Genomic DNA, 21323 nt, shown 5'->3' on the forward strand with positions numbered 1-21323 from the left:
AAGAATATGAGTCAAATCGGTGAACATCAATTTGACAGCTAGTGCCCCTTTAAATAGATAGAAAATCAACTGATCGATCGGTAGGTTGCAGTGGTAGGTTTTTAATAGTTATCAAAGGTACCAGGATTATAATTTAGTACGCCAGACGCGCGTTTCGTCTACATAAGACTCACCAGTGACGCTCATATCAAAATATTTATGAAGCCAAACAAGTACAAAGTTGAAGAGCATTAGGATCCAAAATACCAAAAAGTTGTGCCAAATAATGCTAAGGTAATCTATGCATGGGATAAGAAAATCCGTAGTTTTTCCAAAGATTCAAAGTTTTGTTAACAGGAAATTTATAAAAATGACCACATTATTGATATTCTATTTAATATACTATTCGATTGTATAAAGGTTCGTACTGTACAGGTAATTTGACTTTTTCTTACTAAGCAGTGTATTGTGTCAAAAATATTGCTTGGTTAATTTTTTTACGATGGTTTAAGATTATAGCTGTTGTATTGAACCGACAAATAGCTAGACATACAAGCTTTTTGTCAAAAGGCATTTGGCATAGACTAGTGATAAAATGCATTTATCAGATCATTATAGAATTATTCAAACCTCGAGTTTAAGTGTTATAGAAGAGAACTTTTAACAAATTGTAATTATCTATGAATTGTTCAAAATATTTAAAATGATATGAAACCCTTCCCCTAATTACATATTGGCAAGGTATACTATAATAGTCGGTAATGAAAGCAGTATGTTTTTCTTCGTAAATTGAAAATACAATTAAGAAATTCAATGGAAAGGGGGTTTGTCAAAGAGACAGCAACCCGACCAAAGAACAGATAACAGCCAACAATGGGTCTTCAATTCAACGAGAAAATCACGCTCCCTAAACTTCAAAATATATAAATGAATTAAAATTAAAAAAACACACAAGACTAACAAAGACCACAGGCGAAAAAATGCGGCAGGGTTAAACATGTTTTGTGCAATTTCAAACCTCCCCTATACCTCTATATAGCCAATGTAGAATATTAGAAACAGAAGTAATACACACAGTAACACTCCGTTTAAAAGAAGTCCGAGTCCGATTTCAGAATAGGTAACAAAAGAAACTAAGGAAAATGACAAAGCATGCTTACATAATCCATACCTCCATTATTACGAGCAGCGTCAGCCATCCATACAGCTTCATTTTCAGAATGAATATCTGCAAGCGATCCGTTCTGTTTTCTGCATTGCTCCTACAAAACAGAGATACTTTTGATTTCAAAACTATTTATTATGAAATTACAATCTCTTGTCATAATGACATTACTAATGATTAGAATAAAGAAACACTATTTAACTCAATAGAGCTGCTGAATATATCAAATTATAATGTTTTACAAAGGAAACTAACATTAATAACTTAAAGTTTTCGCAAGGTTGGTTAGCGAGAAAGATGATATTTTTTTTGACTGCATGTCCGTTATTGAATCCAATTACTGTAAGCGCTATAGGCAGTTAATCAAAAACCAAAGCAAAAATAATGATGAACACTGTGGCAGTATTGCTTTAACTGTTTATCACAGCTAGTTATATCTAATTTATCAGATTTGGTCTTATACATTAGATGGACTGAAATCCGCTATCCTAGACACTTTTCTCTAATAACATACCATTTGTTTTCAAATGTTTATCATTTATCTTTCAATTACTTTAAATATGTATCCTTTCAATGATTGAAGTCTGAGAAGATGTTTGTACACTGTCTTGGGTTAGGGGGTCGTTTGGCGCCAGTAAACATGTTCAACCCTGTCAGATTATGTGTGTGCCTGTCCTAAGTCATTCAGTGGTTGTCATTTATTGCTGTATATCATATTCATTTTTATTATTGATTTGTACATTACTCAGGCCACTGTTTTTTTGTTGTTGTTGGAATTGGTTTTTTTTTGTTATTTCAAGGCAATGTATAGCTTTATACTATGGAGTATGGGTTTTGCTAATTGTTACAGGCTGTAGGTGAAATATAGACGATAACCTCTACCAACTCGACGTGGTACGAGTTTGCAAAAGTATGAGCTGACTCGCTCCCCTGTGGAGAACATTGAGTTTGGTCAATTTTAGTTCTACAGTAAAACAGTTCTGACACAAATCAGACAAAAGTTTATTATATAGGTGTTCAAAAACGAGATTTGATTGACCTGCCTTTACTAAATGTAAATGACCCTCTCCGAGTCCATGATTTCACTCTATACAAAGTTTGGAATAACATTACAGGTGATAAACGGTTGGTCAGACATTCTTAGTCTTAACACTGCTTGAATGAAATTTTTTTTTAAATGAGTCATAATGGAAAAAAATTATAGGCCCAAAAATAAAAAAAAGTTCTGGTTGAGAAAAAACATCATAAAAATTGATATGTTAAAGTCGAACCACAGGTTCTTTTTTCTATTCACGGGAAGATCCACAATCGACGTATATATTAAAAGCTCTCAAGATTATTCATTTAATTTATTTTATATATATTCAACAGTTTATAGATACATTTACAGCACTAGATTTGCAGTAAAAGTGAACATGTGATACAATATAGCGGGTTATTTTCGCGGGTGTAAAATTTAGCGATTTATATTGAATAAGGTATACGAAGTATTTTAACGGTAATTATTTTGACGGATTTAAAACTTTTATCAGTACTTTTGCATGTACACTTTTAAATTTTTGGAATTTATTTTGGCGATTTTGTTCTATCTGCGAATATAAACGAAAATTTACACCCCGCGAAAATAATCCGCTATACGGTAGTCTTAAAATATTTAAATAAATAAAATACTGTAAAAATAACATTCAACAAATATTCATGTACAGGAAGCACTATTAAATCGAACAAAGTCAATTTGCTTGGTGTCCGTTCACACTAGCAAATTCCTTTAGTGGTCTAGGTCTACAGATGATAATATTCCACACTGCTGAATCAATTCTTTTGTTTTTTTATATATAAATATATAGAGAAACTAGAGGCTCTAAAGAGCCTGTGTCGCTCACCTTGGTCTATGTGACTATTAAACAAAGGAAGCAGATGGATTCATGACAAAATTGTATTTTGGTGATGGTGATGTGTTTGTACATCTTACTTTACTGAACGTCCTTGCAGCTTACAACTATCTCTATCTATAATGAAGTTGGCCCAGTAGTTTCAGTGGAAAATGTTAGTAAAAATTTACAAATTTTATAAAAATTGTTGAAAATTAACTATAAAGGACAATAACTCCTTAGGGGGTCAATTGACCATTTCGGTCATGTTGACTTATTTGTAAATCTTACTTTGCTGAACATTATTGCTGTTTACAGTTTATTTCTATCTATAATAATTTTCAAGATAATAACCAAAAACAGTAAAATTTCCTTAAAATTACCAATTCAGGGGCAGGAACCCAACAACGGGTTGTCCGATTTATCTGAAAATTTCAGGGCAGATAGATCTTGACCTGATAAACAATTTATCCCCCCGTCAGATTTGCTCTAAAGGCTTTGGTTTTTGAGTTATAAGCCAAAAACTGCATTTTACCCCTATCTTCTATTTTTAGCCATGGCGGCCATCTTGGTTGGATGGCCGGGTCATCGGACACATTTTTTAAACTAGATACCCAAAAGATGATTGTGGATAAGTTTGGATTAATTTGGCCCAGTAGTTTCAGAGGAGAAGATTTTTGTAAAAGATTACTAAGATTTGCGAAAAATGGTTAAAAATTGACTATAAAGGGCAATAACTCCTATATGGGTCAACTGACCATTTCGGTCATGTTGACTTATTTCTAAATCTTACTTTGCTGAACATTATTGCTGTTTACAGTTTATTTCTATCTTTAATAATTTTCAAGATAATAACCAAAAACAGTAAAATTTCCTTAAAATTACCAATTCAGGGGCAGCAACCCAACAACAGGTTGTCAGATTTATCTGAAAATTTCAGGGTAGATAGATCTTGACCTGATAAACAATTTTCTAATAGTCAGATTTGCTCTTAATGCTTTGGTTTTTAAGTTATAAGCCAAAAACTGCATTTTACCCCTATGTTCTATTTTTAGCCATGGCGGCCATCTTGGTTGGTTGGCCGGGTCCCTGGACACATTTTTTAAACTAGATACCCCAAAGATAATTGTGGCCAAGTTTGGATAAGTTTGGCCCAGTGGTTTCAGAGGAGAAAATTTTTGTAAAAGATTACTAAGATTTACGAACTAGAGGCTCTAAAGAGCCTGTGTCGCTCACCTTGGTCTATGTGAATATTAAAGGAAGCAGATGGATTCATGACAAAATTGTATTTTGGTGATGGTGATGTGTTTGTACATCTTACTTTACTGAACATCCTTGCAGCTTACAATTATCTCTATCTATAATGAAGTTGGCCCAGTAGTTTCAGTGGAAAATGTTAGTAAAAATTTACAAATTTTATAAAAATTGTTGAAAATTAACTATAAAGGACAATAACTCCTTAGGGGGTCAATTGACCATTTCGGTCATGTTGACTTATTTGTAAATCTTACTTTGCTGAACATTATTGCTGTTTACAGTTTATTTCTATCTATAATAATTTTCAAGATAATAACCAAAAACAGTAAAATTTCCTTAAAATTACCAATTCAGGGGCAGGAACCCAACAACGGGTTGTCCGATTTATCTGAACATTTCAGGGCAGATAGATCTTGACCTGATAAACAATTTATCCCCCTGTCAGATTTGCTCTAAAGGCTTTGGTTTTTGAGTTATAAGCCAAAAACTGCATTTTACCCCTATCTTCTATTTTTAGCCATGGCGGCCATCTTGGTTGGATGGCCGGGTCATCGGACACATTTTTTAAACTAGATACCCAAAAGATGATTGTGGATAAGTTTGGATTAATTTGGCCTAGTAGTTTCAGAGGAGAAGATTTTTGTAAAAGATTACTAAGATTTGCGAAAAATGGTTAAAAATTGACTATAAAGGGCAATAACTCCTATATGGGTCAACTGACCATTTCGGTCATGTTGACTTATTTCTAAATCTTACTTTGCTGAACATTATTGCTGTTTACAGTTTATTTCTATCTTTAATAATTTTCAAGATAATAACCAAAAACAGTAAAATTTCCTTAAAATTACCAATTCAGGGGCAGCAACCCAACAACAGGTTGTCAGATTTATCTGAAAATTTCAGGGTAGATAGATCTTGACCTGATAAACAATTTTCTAATAGTCAGATTTGCTCTTAATGCTTTGGTTTTTAAGTTATAAGCCAAAAACTGCATTTTACCCCTATGTTCTATTTTTAGCCATGGCGGCCATCTTGGTTGGTTGGCCGGGTCCCTGGACACATTTTTTAAACTAGATACCCCAAAGATAATTGTGGCCAAGTTTGGATAAGTTTGGCCCAGTGGTTTCAGAGGAGAAAATTTTTGTAAAAGATTACTAAGATTTACGAACTAGAGGCTCTAAAGAGCCTGTGTCGCTCACCTTGGTCTATGTGAATATTAAAGGAAGCAGATGGATTCATGACAAAATTGTGTTTTGGTGATGGTGATGTGTTTGTACATCTTACTTTACTGAACATTCTTACTGCTTAAAATTATCTCTATCTATAATGAAGTTGGCCCAGTAGTTTCAGTGGAAAATGTTAGTAAAAATTTACAAATTTTATGAAAATTGTTAAAAATTGACTATAAAGAACAATAACTCCTAAGGGGGTCAATTGACCATTTCGGTCATGTTGACTTATTTGTAAATCTTACTTAGCTGAACATTATTGTTGTTTACAGTTTATCTCTATCAATAATAATATTCAAGATAATGACCAAAAACAGCAAAATTTCCTTAAAACTAACAATTCAGGGTCAGCAACGCAACAACGGGTTGTCCGATTCATCTAAAAATTTCAGGGCAGATAGATCTTGACCTGATAAACAATTTATCCCCCTGTCAGATTTGCTCTAAAGGCTTTGGTTTTTGAGTTATAAGCCAAAAACTGCATTTTACCCCTATCTTCTATTTTTAGCCATGGCGGCCATCTTGGTTGGATGGCCGGGTCATCGGACACTTTTTTTAAACTAGATACCCAAAAGATGATTGTGGATAAGTTTGGATTAATTTGGCCCAGTAGTTTCAGAGGAGAAGATTTTTGTAAAAGATTACTAAGATTTGCGAAAAATGGTTAAAAATTGACTATAAAGGGCAATAACTCCTATATGGGTCAACTGACCATTTCGGTCATGTTGACTTATTTCTAAATCTTACTTTGCTGAACATTATTGCTGTTTACAGTTTATTTCTATCTTTAATAATTTTCAAGATAATAACCAAAAACAGTAAAATTTCCTTAAAATTACCAATTCAGGGGCAGCAACCCAACAACAGGTTGTCAGATTTATCTGAAAATTTCAGGGTAGATAGATCTTGACCTGATAAACAATTTTCTAATAGTCAGATTTGCTCTTAATGCTTTGGTTTTTAAGTTATAAGCCAAAAACTGCATTTTACCCCTATGTTCTATTTTTAGCCATGGCGGCCATCTTGGTTGGTTGGCCGGGTCCCTGGACACATTTTTTAAACTAGATACCCCAAAGATAATTGTGGCCAAGTTTGGATAAGTTTGGCCCAGTGGTTTCAGAGGAGAAAATTTTTGTAAAAGATTACTAAGATTTACGAACTAGAGGCTCTAAAGAGCCTGTGTCGCTCACCTTGGTCTATGTGAATATTAAAGGAAGCAGATGGATTCATGACAAAATTGTATTTTGGTGATGGTGATGTGTTTGTACATCTTACTTTACTGAACATCCTTGCAGCTTACAATTATCTCTATCTATAATGAAGTTGGCCCAGTAGTTTCAGTGGAAAATGTTAGTAAAAATTTACAAATTTTATAAAAATTGTTGAAAATTAACTATAAAGGACAATAACTCCTTAGGGGGTCAATTGACCATTTCGGTCATGTTGACTTATTTGTAAATCTTACTTTGCTGAACATTATTGCTGTTTACAGTTTATTTCTATCTATAATAATTTTCAAGATAATAACCAAAAACAGTAAAATTTCCTTAAAATTACCAATTCAGGGGCAGGAACCCAACAACGGGTTGTCCGATTTATCTGAAAATTTCAGGGCAGATAGATCTTGACCTGATAAACAATTTATCCCCCTGTCAGATTTGCTCTAAAGGCTTTGGTTTTTGAGTTATAAGCCAAAAACTGCATTTTACCCCTATCTTCTATTTTTAGCCATGGCGGCCATCTTGGTTGGATGGCCGGATCATCGGACACATTTTTTAAACTAGATACCCAAAAGATGATTGTGGATAAGTTTGGATTAATTTGGCCCAGTAGTTTCAGAGGAGAAGATTTTTGTAAAAGATTACTAAGATTTGCGAAAAATGGTTAAAAATTGACTATAAAGGGCAATAACTCCTATATGGGTCAACTGACCATTTCGGTCATGTTGACTTATTTCTAAATCTTACTTTGCTGAACATTATTGCTGTTTACAGTTTATTTCTATCTTTAATAATTTTCAAGATAATAACCAAAAACAGTAAAATTTCCTTAAAATTACCAATTCAGGGGCAGCAACCCAACAACAGGTTGTCAGATTTATCTGAAAATTTCAGGGTAGATAGATCTTGACCTGATAAACAATTTTCTAATAGTCAGATTTGCTCTTAATGCTTTGGTTTTTAAGTTATAAGCCAAAAACTGCATTTTACCCCTATGTTCTATTTTTAGCCATGGCGGCCATCTTGGTTGGTTGGCCGGGTCCCTGGACACATTTTTTAAATTAGATACCCCAAAGATAATTGTGGCCAAGTTTGGATAAGTTTGGCCCAGTGGTTTCAGAGGAGAAAATTTTTGTAAAAGATTACTAAGATTTACGAACTAGAGGCTCTAAAGAGCCTGTGTCGCTCACCTTGGTCTATGTGAATATTAAAGGAAGCAGATGGATTCATGACAAAATTGTGTTTTGGTGATGGTGATGTGTTTGTACATCTTACTTTACTGAACATTCTTACTGCTTAAAATTATCTCTATCTATAATGAAGTTGGCCCAGTAGTTTCAGTGGAAAATGTTAGTAAAAATTTACAAATTTTATGAAAATTGTTAAAAATTGACTATAAAGAACAATAACTCCTAAGGGGGTCAATTGACCATTTCGGTCATGTCGACTTATTTGTAAATCTTACTCGCTGAACATTATTGTTGTTTACAGTTTATCTCTATCAATAATAATATTCAAGATAATGACCAAAAACAGCAAAATTTCCTTAAAACTAACAATTCAGGGTCAGCAACGCAACAACGGGTTGTCCGATTCATCTAAAAATTTCAGAGCAGATAAATGTTGACCTGATAAACAATTTTATCCCATGTCAGATTTGCTCTAAATGCTTTGGGTTTTGAGTTATAAGCCAAAAACTGCATTTTACCCCATGTTCTATTTTTAGCCATGGCGGCCATTTTGGTTAGATGGCCGGGTCACCGGACACATTTTTCAAACTACTAACCCAAAAGATGATTGTGGCCAAGTTTGGATTAATTTGGCCAAGTAGTTTCAGAGGAGAAGATTTTTGTAAAAGATTACTAAAATTTACGAAAAATGGTTAAAAATTGACTATAAAGGGCAATAACTCCTAAAGGGGTCAACTGACCATTTCAGTCATGTTGACTTATTTGTAAATCTTACTCTGGTGAACATTATTGCTGTTTATAGTTTATCTCTATCTATAATAATATTCAAGATAATAACCAAAAAGAGCAAAATTTCCTTAAAATTACTAGTTCAGGGCCAGCAACCCAACAACGGGTTGTCTGATTCATCTGAAAATTTCAGGGCAGACAGATCTTGAACTGATAAACAATTTTACCTCATGTCAGATTTGCTCTAAATGCTTTGGGTTTTGAGTTATAAGTCAAAAACTGCATTTTACCCCATGTTCTATTTTTAGCCATGGCGGCCGTCTTAGATTGATGGCCGGGTCACCGGACACATTTTTCAAACTACTAACCCAAAAGATGATTGTGGCCAAGTTTGGATTAATTTGGCCCAGTAGTTTCAGAGGAGAAGATTTTTGTAAAATTTTAATAAGATTTACGAAAAATGGTTAAAAATTGACTATAAAGGGCAGTAACTCCTAAAGGGGTCAACTGACCATTTCAGTCATGTTGACTTATTTGTAAATCTTACTTTGCTGAACATTATTGCTGTTTACTGTTTATCTCTATCTATAATAATATTCAAGATAATAACCAAAAACAGCAAAATTTCCTTAAAATTACTTATTCAGGGGCAGCAACCCAACAACGGGTTATCTGATTCATCTGAAAATTTCAGGGCAGATAGATCTTCACCTGTTTAACAATTCTACCCCATGTCAGATTTGCTCTAAATGCTTTGGTTTTTTAGTTATAAGGCAAAAACTGCATTTTACCCCTATGTTCTATTTTTAGCCATGGCGGCCATCTTGGATGGTTGGCCGGGTCACCGGACACATTTTTTAAACTAGATACCCCAATGATGATTGTGGCCAAGTTTGGTTTAATTTGGCCCAGTAGTTTCAGAGAAGAAGATTTTTGTAAAAGTTAACGACGACGACGGACGACGGACGACGGACGACGACGGACGACGACGGACGCCGGACGCCAAGTGATGAGAAAAGCTCACTTGGCCTTTTAGGCCAGGTGAGCTAAAAATGGTTAAAAATTGACTATAAAGGGCAATAACTCCTATATGGGTCAACTGACCATTTCGGTCATGTTGACTTATTTGTAGATCTTACTTTGCTGAACATTATTGCTGTTTACAGTTTATCTCTATCTATAATAATATTCAAGATAATAACCATATAACGGCAAAATTTCCTTAAAATTGCCAATTCAGGGGCAGCAACCCAACAACCGGTTGTCCGATTCGTCTGAAAATTTTAGGGCAGATAGATCTTGACTTAATAAACAATTTAACCCCATGTCAGATTTGCTCTAAATGCTTCGGTTTCAGAGTTATAAGCCAAAACTGCATTTGACCCCTATGTTCTATTTTTAGCCATGGCGGCCATCTTGGTTGGTTGGCCGGGTAACCGAACACATTTTTTAAACTAGATACCCCAATGATGATTGTGGCCAAGTTTGGTTAAATTTGGCCCAGTAGTTTCAGAGGAGAAGATTTTTGTAAAAGTTAACGACGACGGACTACGGAAGACGGACGACGGACGACGCCGGACGACGACGGACGCCGGACGACGACGGACGCCGGACGCCAAGTGATGAGAAAAGCTCACTTGGCCCTTCGGGCCAGGTGAGCTAAAAAATGAGGTACCGAATTGTCTTGGTCCCGAAATGTCTTTGGACCTAGGTGCCGATTTGTCTGAGTGCAAAATGTCTTGTTACTAACTAATTTCCCAATTTACATTTGCTTTGATTTTCGCTGATTTTATCATTTCTCAGACAACCGTACCTGTATGATACAGTAACATACAAACGGATTTTCTACATTATCGTGTGCCTTACTATGATCAACGAATTTTCTGAGTATAAAATCCACTCTACTTTCATTCTCGGCATTGTCGACATTTCAGTAAGTAGACACATGAAGCGTTAAAAAGCGACAAGAAACGCAAAGAAGTATGTAGTGCTACTAAATGTAATTTTTTTTAAACTTTACAGTCCAGGAAATTATCAACTGTAATTAATTCACTTTTCTAAAAATTAATATTTCTAACATTAAATAAACTTTCTTGTCTCTTAATTTTTCTTGTCGCATTTTTATTTTTTCCTGTCACTTTTTTCTTCTCGTCGCTTCTTGAGTCTACAATCGTCTTGTTGCTTATCAGTGAGTCCAACCGACGTCGATTTCCGGTTCTATGTCATTCAAACAACAATATAAACACCACCTGCTGGTTAATTATTTGACAAGGTCGTTTATGTGTTGTGTGATAAACGGAATGATATAAAAGAAAGTCATTCAAATGTGCATAAGTCAGGAATCTGATGTACAGTAGTTGTCGTTTGTTTATGTAATTTATACGTGTTTCTTGTTTCTCGTTTTTTTATATGGATTAGGCCGTTGATTTTCCCATTTGAATGGTTTTACACTAGTAATTTAGGGGCCCTTTATAGCTTTTTGTTCGGTGTGAGCCAAGGCTCCGTGTTGAAGGCCGTATATTGACCTATAATGGTTTACTTTTATAAATTGTTATTTGGATGGAGAGTTGTCTCATTGGCACTCACACCACTCTATCCTATATCTATATATAATCAAATTACAATCAACTCAAACAGAAAGCATGCCATTATTAAAATTCTCATCAGAATTCTCCAAACTTAAAAGGTACGCTTCGCCTTCTAAGTTAAAATTACCGCCATTTTAAACTACTGCAATTCCGTGTTACCACCAAACCATATTCCTACGCATTTTGCTATTTAGGAAATAAATGCAAACGACTTGTATTTAGAGATTTACGGCGATTCAATATTTCATACAAAAATTGTTCTTTGACATCTTAACCATAAGCACAGCGGATAAAAAAACAACGTTCAAATTTCGATAGAGCACAATTTCCTATGTGCAACGTCAGTTAATGTACGTTGTTCGACGATCAATTAAGCGGGATATATTGGTCATATTTCTTTTTACATTTTGGAATTAAAAGTATAAAAACAGTTACCAATTAGTTATAAATAACCCGATTTCAGTATTCGTTGAGAAAAAGACAAATCTAGGGTGTTAGCATATGGCAGATGAACTCACATAAACAATCTGAGCTAATATAGATACGTTTCTAAATATTTTAACTGTGCAGTGTGAAATTTACGGAATGACATAAACCTTCATGATTTCATGTATTCTACTATTCGATTAAAAACCCTATTAACACATGTAACATATAATGAAATCTCAAAACATAAGTGTCTTTATAAGTACCTGTGCATCATTCCACGACCTTGATTCATTACTAAAGAAATAACATGCTCCAAAGTCGACACGTCTAATCCAATCTAAAGGGCATTTAACTTTATCACTTGTCGAACCTGCATGTATGTACAATGAAAAACAAAATTATATGTGTTCAATTTTAAAACGTCTGCTTGATATGTTTTTAATTGTATTCTTAATCATGAAATTAATCATTGCTGAAAATTTATTTTGTCGTTCATTACACACTGCAATTTTTTTCGTTTTTATTTTTGTCTTTGATAAACCGTTACGGTGAGTTGGAAAATCTCAAATTAAAGTGTCAACGGATAACAAAATAATTTACAACTGTGTTTTACAAGTTCAAATTCCGTAAGATTATGGAAGCAGATTACCTCAGTACTGGTTGATCAGAAACAATTTTTATAGATACATTTAATTACATTAATTTTGTATTTGGAGGTAATTTTTTATGAGTGTTGCTTGATATTGTTATATATATCAAGAATTTTTATTCTAGGAGTAGATTAATTTAGCTGTATTTAGCAAAGCCTTTCGGAATATTTGGTTCAAAATCCTTTTCCACATGGTCTCCAATGTTCTGGAACTTCGTATTACATCTTGTTTTTTGTGTTTTTTAATTCAAGCGTCCTTGATGAGATTTTTTTTTACAAAATCGTTTGGCATATACAATGTTACAACTGTTATCTATGATGAAATTATACACAGAGCAACAGTATTCTTCAGAGCCTATAATTCTGTTCAAATACATTAAGTAAACTTTTCGTGCAATGTGTTTTCGATGTGTATTTGAACTAAAAATTTCATGTGACAGCTCAGTGGTATCTCCTGGATACCATCCAACTTATAATAACTGCTTTTATAGGACATTTTTCTATTCGCCAGTCCAGTAGTCACCACTTCTGTGTTCACATGAATTAGCGTTGGTATGATCATAATTATAAATTAGCTGTTTACAAAACTTTGAATTTTTTAAATACTAAGACTTTTCTACCTCAGGAATAGACTACCTTAGTTGTGTTTGGCAAAAACATTAGGATTTTTGTTGTTGTTTCCAATGCTCTTTAATTCCTACTTGATTTGGCCTTTTTAACATTTTTTTCATTCGAGCGTCTAGAGGCACACCTGACTCATTGCTATTTTAAACAAGAAAATAAATATACACAGTTTACTCGATGCTATTTCCCACAACAAAATTAATATATACACCTGATTCATTGCTAATTATTCCACAAGAAAACACATATTCACACCTAGCTCATTGCTATTTTCTCACAAGAAGTTAAATAAACACAAATGACTCATAGCTATTTCCAACAAGAACATAAATATACAAACATGACTCATAGCTATTTACAACAAGAAAACACATATACATGTACACACCAGGGATGGGGTCGATTACTTTAAAATGTAATCGATTAAATTACAATTACTTTGCTAATAAAATGTAATTGATTACATTACAATTACACCCTATTTCATATGTAATCAATTACATTGGATTACTTTTCTTTAAAGTAATCATGATTACTTTAGATTACTTATGATTACATTGTATATTGCAATATCAAAGTTCTTTTTATAACTTTTTATCCTCACAAAAAAGCTAATTTTGGTGATTTTTTTAAAAGCCTGAATTTATTCATCTTATTTAAAAAAAATTATAAACAAGTACAGTGTAACATGTGTAATAAGTAGCTATAAAAAAGTGTTCTTTCGCTATGTAAAAGATATAACTTTATTTTTTTCTACAAATTTTAACCATCTGCCTCATTAACAAAAACACCTGAACAAATAATGAAAAATTAATTAAGTATAGTTTTATTGTCTGTTGGGACACAATTGACACATCCATTAATGCTTTTACAGGTGTTAATCACTACTTGCATTTTTTTAACAAACAATAGGTGAGCTTGGGTATAAAAAATTTATTGTCTTAAGCCTCGGTCACACCTTACCAGATAGCTCGAACGGACGCCCAACGGATAACTTTTTTTCAATCCGTTCATGTCCGTTAGACGTCCGTTCTTATCCGTTAGACGTCCGTCCATATCCGTTGCATGTCCATTAAGCGTACGTTTTATCCGTCGACGTCCGTTCTGTCCAGTGGAAAATTTTGAGCATTTCCGTTAGGTGTCCGTTTTATGCGGTACTCGTCCGTTGGATGTAGGTTCGACATCCGTTCTGTCCGGTACGTCAACGGACAACTTTTATTTTCATCCGTTAGGCGTTCGATCGTGCTATCTGGTAAGGTGTGACCGAGGCTTTAATAACAATATCAATAAAGTTAAAAGTGGTTGATTGTCATAATTTGTTTGAAAATTTTTAATACTTGATCTAATTGATAATTAATAGTTTTTGTCAGGTGAAAACACAAAACAGCTTTGTAACTTAGGAAAGTATATACATTTCTCTTTAAATTAAGAAACAGTTTATTGCAATAAAATAAATTTGTATTGATGAAACTTCTGACGTCACCTATTGTTTACTATGCATATTGTTTGTAATTTTATGCCATATGCATGTATACACTGTACATGTACTTGTTTATACTGTAAGGCTCAAAGTTAATAACGAATAAAAATTAGAAAGCACTTATTATACACAAATTTATGGAAAACAAAATTTATTCAATTTGTCATTAAATGAAATCTGGTTTTAACTTCCATTATGAATTAGGTGGGCTCATATATTTATGCCGTACATCAAAGTCAAATAGGAACTAAATGTTTTCTGCATTTGAATTTCAATGTACCTATGTAAAAAATATTGGGTAAACTTATATGAAATTGGAGTTAATGTTAGAAGTTTTCAATCAAGGGAAAAAAATGCTTTCAAGGCATATTCTTGTATCATAAAAGCTCAATCTCACAACGAAATATTGGAGAGGCAATTTCCGTTTATAGTAAACTGTTAACAAAATAAAACACTTGGTTATACAAATTTGTTATATAGATGATACAATTTACCAAGGTCCCATCATTGTGAATACTAGTTTCATGATTTTTCATTCAAGCTTTACATTTTCTTATTTTCATCTTGTCTATCAAAAACTATTTTTATATATATACAAGATTTGTAATCAGCAAGTAATCATATGAAAGTAATCTTAAAGTAATCTAAAAGTAATCATGATTACACCTGTTTTTTGCAATGTAATCGATTATATTACGATTACTTGTAATAAGAAATGGCATGATTACTGATTACATAGGATTACACTGCAAAATGTAATCGATTACAGCTGATTACGATTACTAATTACGATTACCCCATGCCTGGTACACACATGACTCATATCTATTTCTAACAAGAAAATGAATATACACAACTGACTCATTGTGTTATTTCCCACAAGAAAATAAATATATACACACCACTCATTGCTATTTCCCACAAGAAAATAAATGTGCACGCCTTGCTAATTGCTATTTCCCACAGGAAAATAAATATACACACCTGATTCGTTACTCTTTCCCTCATCATGCTCATTGCTATGCATATCAAGTGTCTCCAGAATTGAGAATTTGTTTTCTAACACACCGACGCTCTGACTTAAATCTTGTATTGTTTTATTTAATGTATTCCATGAATTTATTGTTTCGTTTATTTCTTGTTCATACTGTATAGTAGTGTCTCGTAAACCTTCAATTTCACATGAAAATGTCCGCTTAGTGTTTTCAAGTTCATTTACCAACTGTTGTGTTTGACCTTTCAAGGTGACGATTTCATGTTCGTTATTAATTACTATAAGAAGTAGATCATGGTAATTTCCTTTCATAACCTCAACTTCCATTTTGATATCTGTGATATCTGTCCCCGTACATGTGGTATTCACAGAGCTTTGAGTACTTTGATCAACCAAACTTCCATTGCAGGAATATGACAAGAAAGACAATATCACTACAAACCACATGTTGATTTCATAAAATTTCGAACGTTTTCTAAAATAGAAATTTATATAACAAAGTTAATAAAACAAATGTCACTTATATGAAAAATTTTCCGATGAAAATAGCACAGACGAAAATTTTATATTGTCTGCATGATGAACTTAAACGAAATAATGTTGTCCTATCACGGTATCAATCAATATGTTGCATACAACTTGTTGGATTGGACATATCATCCTACTTAGCACGGACGGTATAAGGTTCTCCAAAACGTTTCACTAACAAGAGTCTTCATTATCTTCTTGAATTGGAAAAAAATATAGTTAACTTCAAATTTCATCAATATCACTGCGCATAATGTGCATATTTAAGGGGATCATATCATATCACTTGAATTGAATACTTCATGTACTTGTAATCGAAAACATACTTATTTTGAGGTTAAATGCATGTATATACGGAAGTTTAACTATTTTCTTTTTTTAAACGTAATGCATATTAAGGTGAAAATAAGAACACTATTTCACAAGTTTCATTTTCTTAGACACTGTTAGAGATGACAGAATAACTATTTTGTAACAGAAAACAAATCAGAATTAAAAGAGGGACGAAAGATACCAAAGGGACAGGCAAACTCATAAAGTATCTTTTACTATATTGTGGTTTTATGTGAACCATGAATAAACGATAAACTTCATGCAACCAATATACTTTGGAGTTTGGTATTTCATGTTTAATGACATATATATATATAAATACATGTATTGTCAAAACAAATCATTTTTGTTTTTATTTGTGCAAAGACAATGACAAGTAAATACAATATATTACAATATGATGGCATTTTAAAACAAATTTATCTCTGTAGAAAATATAATCTTTCGATCTGTTTTAGTCAAATTATTTAAAATGGTCAATTGCATGCTTATTACTGTGGTATATTTACAGCAATAACTACACTAACTTTGCTCTGCACACACATGTTCTCATACTCATTTATATTTTTTGTTTCCTTAATAGTCTTCGTAAAAAATATCTCTTTAATCTAAATTTACCGAAAACACTATATATCATTATATATGACCCTCGTTCGTGAACCTACCAAATTAGCATATTTTGGTGATCGTCGTTTGTTTATGTGTTACATGTTTGTTTTTCATTCATTTTTTGTACAGAACTTAGGCCGTGAGTTTTCTCGTTTTAATTGTTTTACATTGCCATTTCGGGGCCTTTCATACAAAAAGTAGCTGACTGTGCGGAATAGCCTTACTTATTTTTTAAGTCAACAGGGTGAATTATTGTTGTTGATTTCTGTGTCATTTGGCCTCTGGTGGAGAATTGTTTCAATGGCAATCATACTACATCTTTTTTGTTACATATAAATCTCTATCTTACCAACAAGGAATTTCTTTATTCTGTCAGAATGCTTAAATTGAAGAAAAAAAAAGACTCGTTAAAAATAGAGCAACAAAACAAAACACTCTTCCTCCACGATTTATCTCTCTGTCCAACTAATCGCCTTCCCCCTCCCCAATGATTTGAAAAGATATTTTTATTTGTTTATAAATTCATTGAAGCGAGATAACAGTTTGATACATTCGCGACAGTTTATATTGGCTTTATTTCTGTACTCACGAGCGTAAGTTTGTTTAAAAGTATTCGCTGATGATTTTTGTCTATTTACTGTTTAACAAAACCAAAATTGTCGCTTATAAAAAAAATGTTGGAAGAACTATCTATCGCGTATATCCTGGACCATTCTTTTGGTAATTGTAAATGTTATCATTAATCAGCTGTAATTGATTACAATTTCGATTCCAAGTAATCATTGAAATCATTTATCAGCCAAACATCTGATTAAATTTGAATTGAATTTAATCAATTACTTTTTAAAACAGCTTGTAATCCTGATTACTTTTTGATGACATTTTGATTACAATGAAAAAAGTATATAATATTGTGTGTATGGTCAATATGTCATGTCTTACATGTTTCTTTTAATTAATATTTAACTTGTTAAAATATTTTGTTTACTTAAGACAAATGTTAATTGATGTATTTACTTCAGTAAAACATAAACATAAACAGTTACAGTATTGAAAGTCATCATTAGGCCAAGTAAAGGGTATTATACATGTATTTACAATTTAAATATGTATATTTGATGACGACTGTTATATTCAAGATATACTTTTCTTTAATCCCTGAATTATAATCCTGAAATAATTTTGTGATTATTGTCACCATTGAATCAATAGCGATGAGACTTAATTAAGTTTTTTTTTTTTTGCAATTTCCAATTGTGTATGTAGCTGTAGGGCAATATAATTTATTTTAACTAATTAGCATAAACAATTTAAAAAGGTTGACAAATATTTTGTTAAAAATAAACAAGTGTGGACACAGATGAGTGTGGATAGTATGTTTGGATGTTTGACAGTGTTTTATGATAAATGCAGTTCTATGATTTTCCTATATGTGTTATTAACTGTGTTGCTCGATGACAACCAACCGGAGCATTAGGAGTATTGTTTATTTTATATTTAGTTTAGTTTTTATGTTCAAGACAGGCATGGAAGAGACACTAATTGCATTAGTTACCAAATGATTATGATAGAATATGTTCCACATCTTTGATTTTGGATACATTTTATAGCTAGGAGAGCAACACATAATAGGTTCAATTTTTCGTGATTTTTTTAAATTGGGAGATGATATCTGAGAACATGATATTAGGAGCCTGTAATTCAGTGGTTGTCGTTTGTTTATGTGTTACATATTCGTTTTTTCTTTATTTTTTGTACATAAATAAGCCTGTTATTTTTCTCCTTTGAATTGTTTCACATTGTCATTTCGAGACCTTTTATAGCTGACTATGCTGCATTAGCTTTGCTCATTGTTGAAGGTTGTGCGGCGACATGTAATTGTTAATTTCTATGTCATTTTGGTCTGTTGTGGAGAATTGTCTCATTGGCAATCATATCACATCTTTTTTTATATGTATTTGCTAACTATTTGTATGGTTCTATTTATATATACTGGGTGCCAATGAAAACGCAACACTTGGTTTTTCAAAAATAAAATTTATATTAGAAATCATAATATTTCAAAATGAATTGTTCTTGAATATTAACAATTCTAACAATAGATCGATATCAAACAAAAATGTTTCATTGTCATCGTTCGAGCGCAATAGATAAACGAAACATCCAATGTCGAATCATCAAATCACAGTCCTAACAAAAAATGTTACAACCCCGTTGTGCAGCGCAATCTCGACAGCGCCGTGGAATTGATCATCCCGGACGTTTAATGTGATCTCGAGGAATGTTATTCCACTTGTCCTGTAAAGCAAACTCAAGCTAACTTTATGATATTGGTGGTGGTTTTCATTGTCTAAATCATGTCAAATCTGATGCAAAATTTGCTCTATCGGACCTAAATCTGGCGAAACGCACGACTTTTGGCCAAGGCGGGTGCCAAACGTCTATGTAACCACCACTGACGATTTTTGGTACATAATGAATGATTTTTGGTACATAATGAATGTTTTTGGTCTACAGAATTCGATGTTTACACCAGACGGCCGTTTAGATGTCGGCTGTGGTCCTCTTTAACCGTTGAACTTCTGCGCAAATGGTGCTTTACTGAAATTGCTCCATAGGATCTACCGTGACCACCATTGAACTCACGTGACCTTTGGACATCCATCAGAGTCGATATCGGATATGTTAAAGACCAAATGTATCGGTTTTGCTGAGCGTTTCTTGCTTTTTGAACCCCGGGATGTGGCTTATCATTAACTGATCCATTTTTGTTGAATTTGTGGATGATTTGGGTTATTGTATGCTGTGAAAGGCTTCATTGGATCATGCCCGAAACTGCATGTCGCTGGTTGTCAGAAAGTCCTGGCATTTACTCAGATGTTTATTGCAGTTTCCTTACAATAAGGGCGGGAAAATTCATTACATTAGCCAAGCTTTAAATGACAAAATCGTGAAAATGGTGCGTATGTTGAAAAGCAGTATACTCGGTTTATGTCCGTTCAAAATAACCCTTACTTCGCATTTGTTCCAAAAATCACCCAACCGTAAAGTTGTCGACAATTGTCTTTAAAGTCATGTTCAACCAACTTTACAAAGTTCTAATATAAAATAAATAAAAATTATCAGACTTTTATGAAACACAAAAGTGTTGCGTTTTCATTGGCACTCAGTATATCTTTGTGGTGGCTTGTCAGTATCATTAGTAAAACACTTTAAAATGTTGAATTGATCCTCAGATTAGAAGACATTTATTGGTTTTTAGTAATGACAATGCCTAACATGATGCTTGGGCCTAATGAGCTAGAAAGTAAGCTTCTGTGCTGTTTTCTATCAATTCTTTGATAATATCTCCTTCAAAGCTGGTGAAAGCAAAATAAATTTGGTCAATGGACAAATAATGTTTGGTTCAAACAAAAAAAATGCTTTTATCTCCCTGTTACTTGCATTGTACATAGAAATGATAATACTTGGAGACATCCTTGTACATGAGAGTTGTCTGTAAAATCTTTATTTCACAAAGATTGAATTGCATAACAATGAACCGAGCTCAAAGCAAAGCACTTTAATAATACACTTTGACAGAGAGCTTAATCCAGTGATATTCTTTGTACTACAGGTCCTTCATGAACATCCATCAACCAGAACCATATCTCAATAACATGTCATTCTACATGGTTGGATCAGAAGTCCTGAAAGTATTTAAAGTATATATGCATAGGTTAAAACTTTCACAAATTTGTGGTATAATCATTCAGTGTCTGGCAACTATCAATCGCTTCATGCAGAAACTGATATAGGTTGAGCATGAGTGCCCCTCTGTTGGAAATAAAAACATACCTCCACCTAATTTTAGTCAACTGATGAAGAAACATTCAAAACTCTAAAATGTTATCTAAGACTTGTCAGTGTCTATATATAGCTATTCACCATCGCCACTGAATCAGTGATATATGTACACATAAATACATGTAAGACTAAAATTAAAGTACATATATAAGACTAAAACTGACATTCTGTCTTTACCTTCATTCCCCAAGTCCTGTTCAAATCTGATTCATGATAAAATAAAAATTACAACCAATGAAATCAAAGGCGAATGATGAGACACCCCCCCTCCCTTGTCTGGAAAAAAAATGGTTGATTATTTAAAGAACCACTGGAGCATGATCAGAGTGGGCCCTCTCTTAGGCAGTCAGTGGGCCCCCCACTTATGAAAATTTCTGGATTCGCCACTGGAAATATCCCTCTAATAGACTAGCGTTTAAATCCCAGTTTTCTAATATGGTAGCTAGGTGGAACCTAAAACTAAAAAATTTGAAAAAAATATTTTAAATATCTTTCAAATGCATGTACATGTGATAATATAAATTCTCCAAATTTCACTGTATTTTCCCTTTTGGTGTTTTTCAACTACAGCCAGTTTGGTGTGGGTTGATGTTTGATTGTTGT

At 33.1% G+C, this 21323-nt stretch overlaps 1 long non-coding RNA gene across 1 annotated transcript; it reads right to left on the bottom strand.

Moving 5' to 3' along the window:
- Window positions 1-1116: 1116 nt before the first annotated feature.
- LOC143057251 (uncharacterized) lies at window positions 1117-16145 on the bottom strand. The gene is made up of 3 exons (XR_012972685.1): window positions 15395-16145; window positions 11921-12027; window positions 1117-1241 (listed from the first exon to the last, which is right to left on the bottom strand). It is a non-coding gene; the product is annotated as an uncharacterized LOC143057251 (long non-coding RNA).
- Between the last annotated feature and the right edge of the window lie 5178 nt (window positions 16146-21323).

Source organism: Mytilus galloprovincialis, chromosome 13, assembly GCF_965363235.1.
Source record: "Mytilus galloprovincialis chromosome 13, xbMytGall1.hap1.1, whole genome shotgun sequence".
NCBI classification, from domain to species: Eukaryota; Metazoa; Mollusca; class Bivalvia; order Mytilida; family Mytilidae; genus Mytilus; species Mytilus galloprovincialis.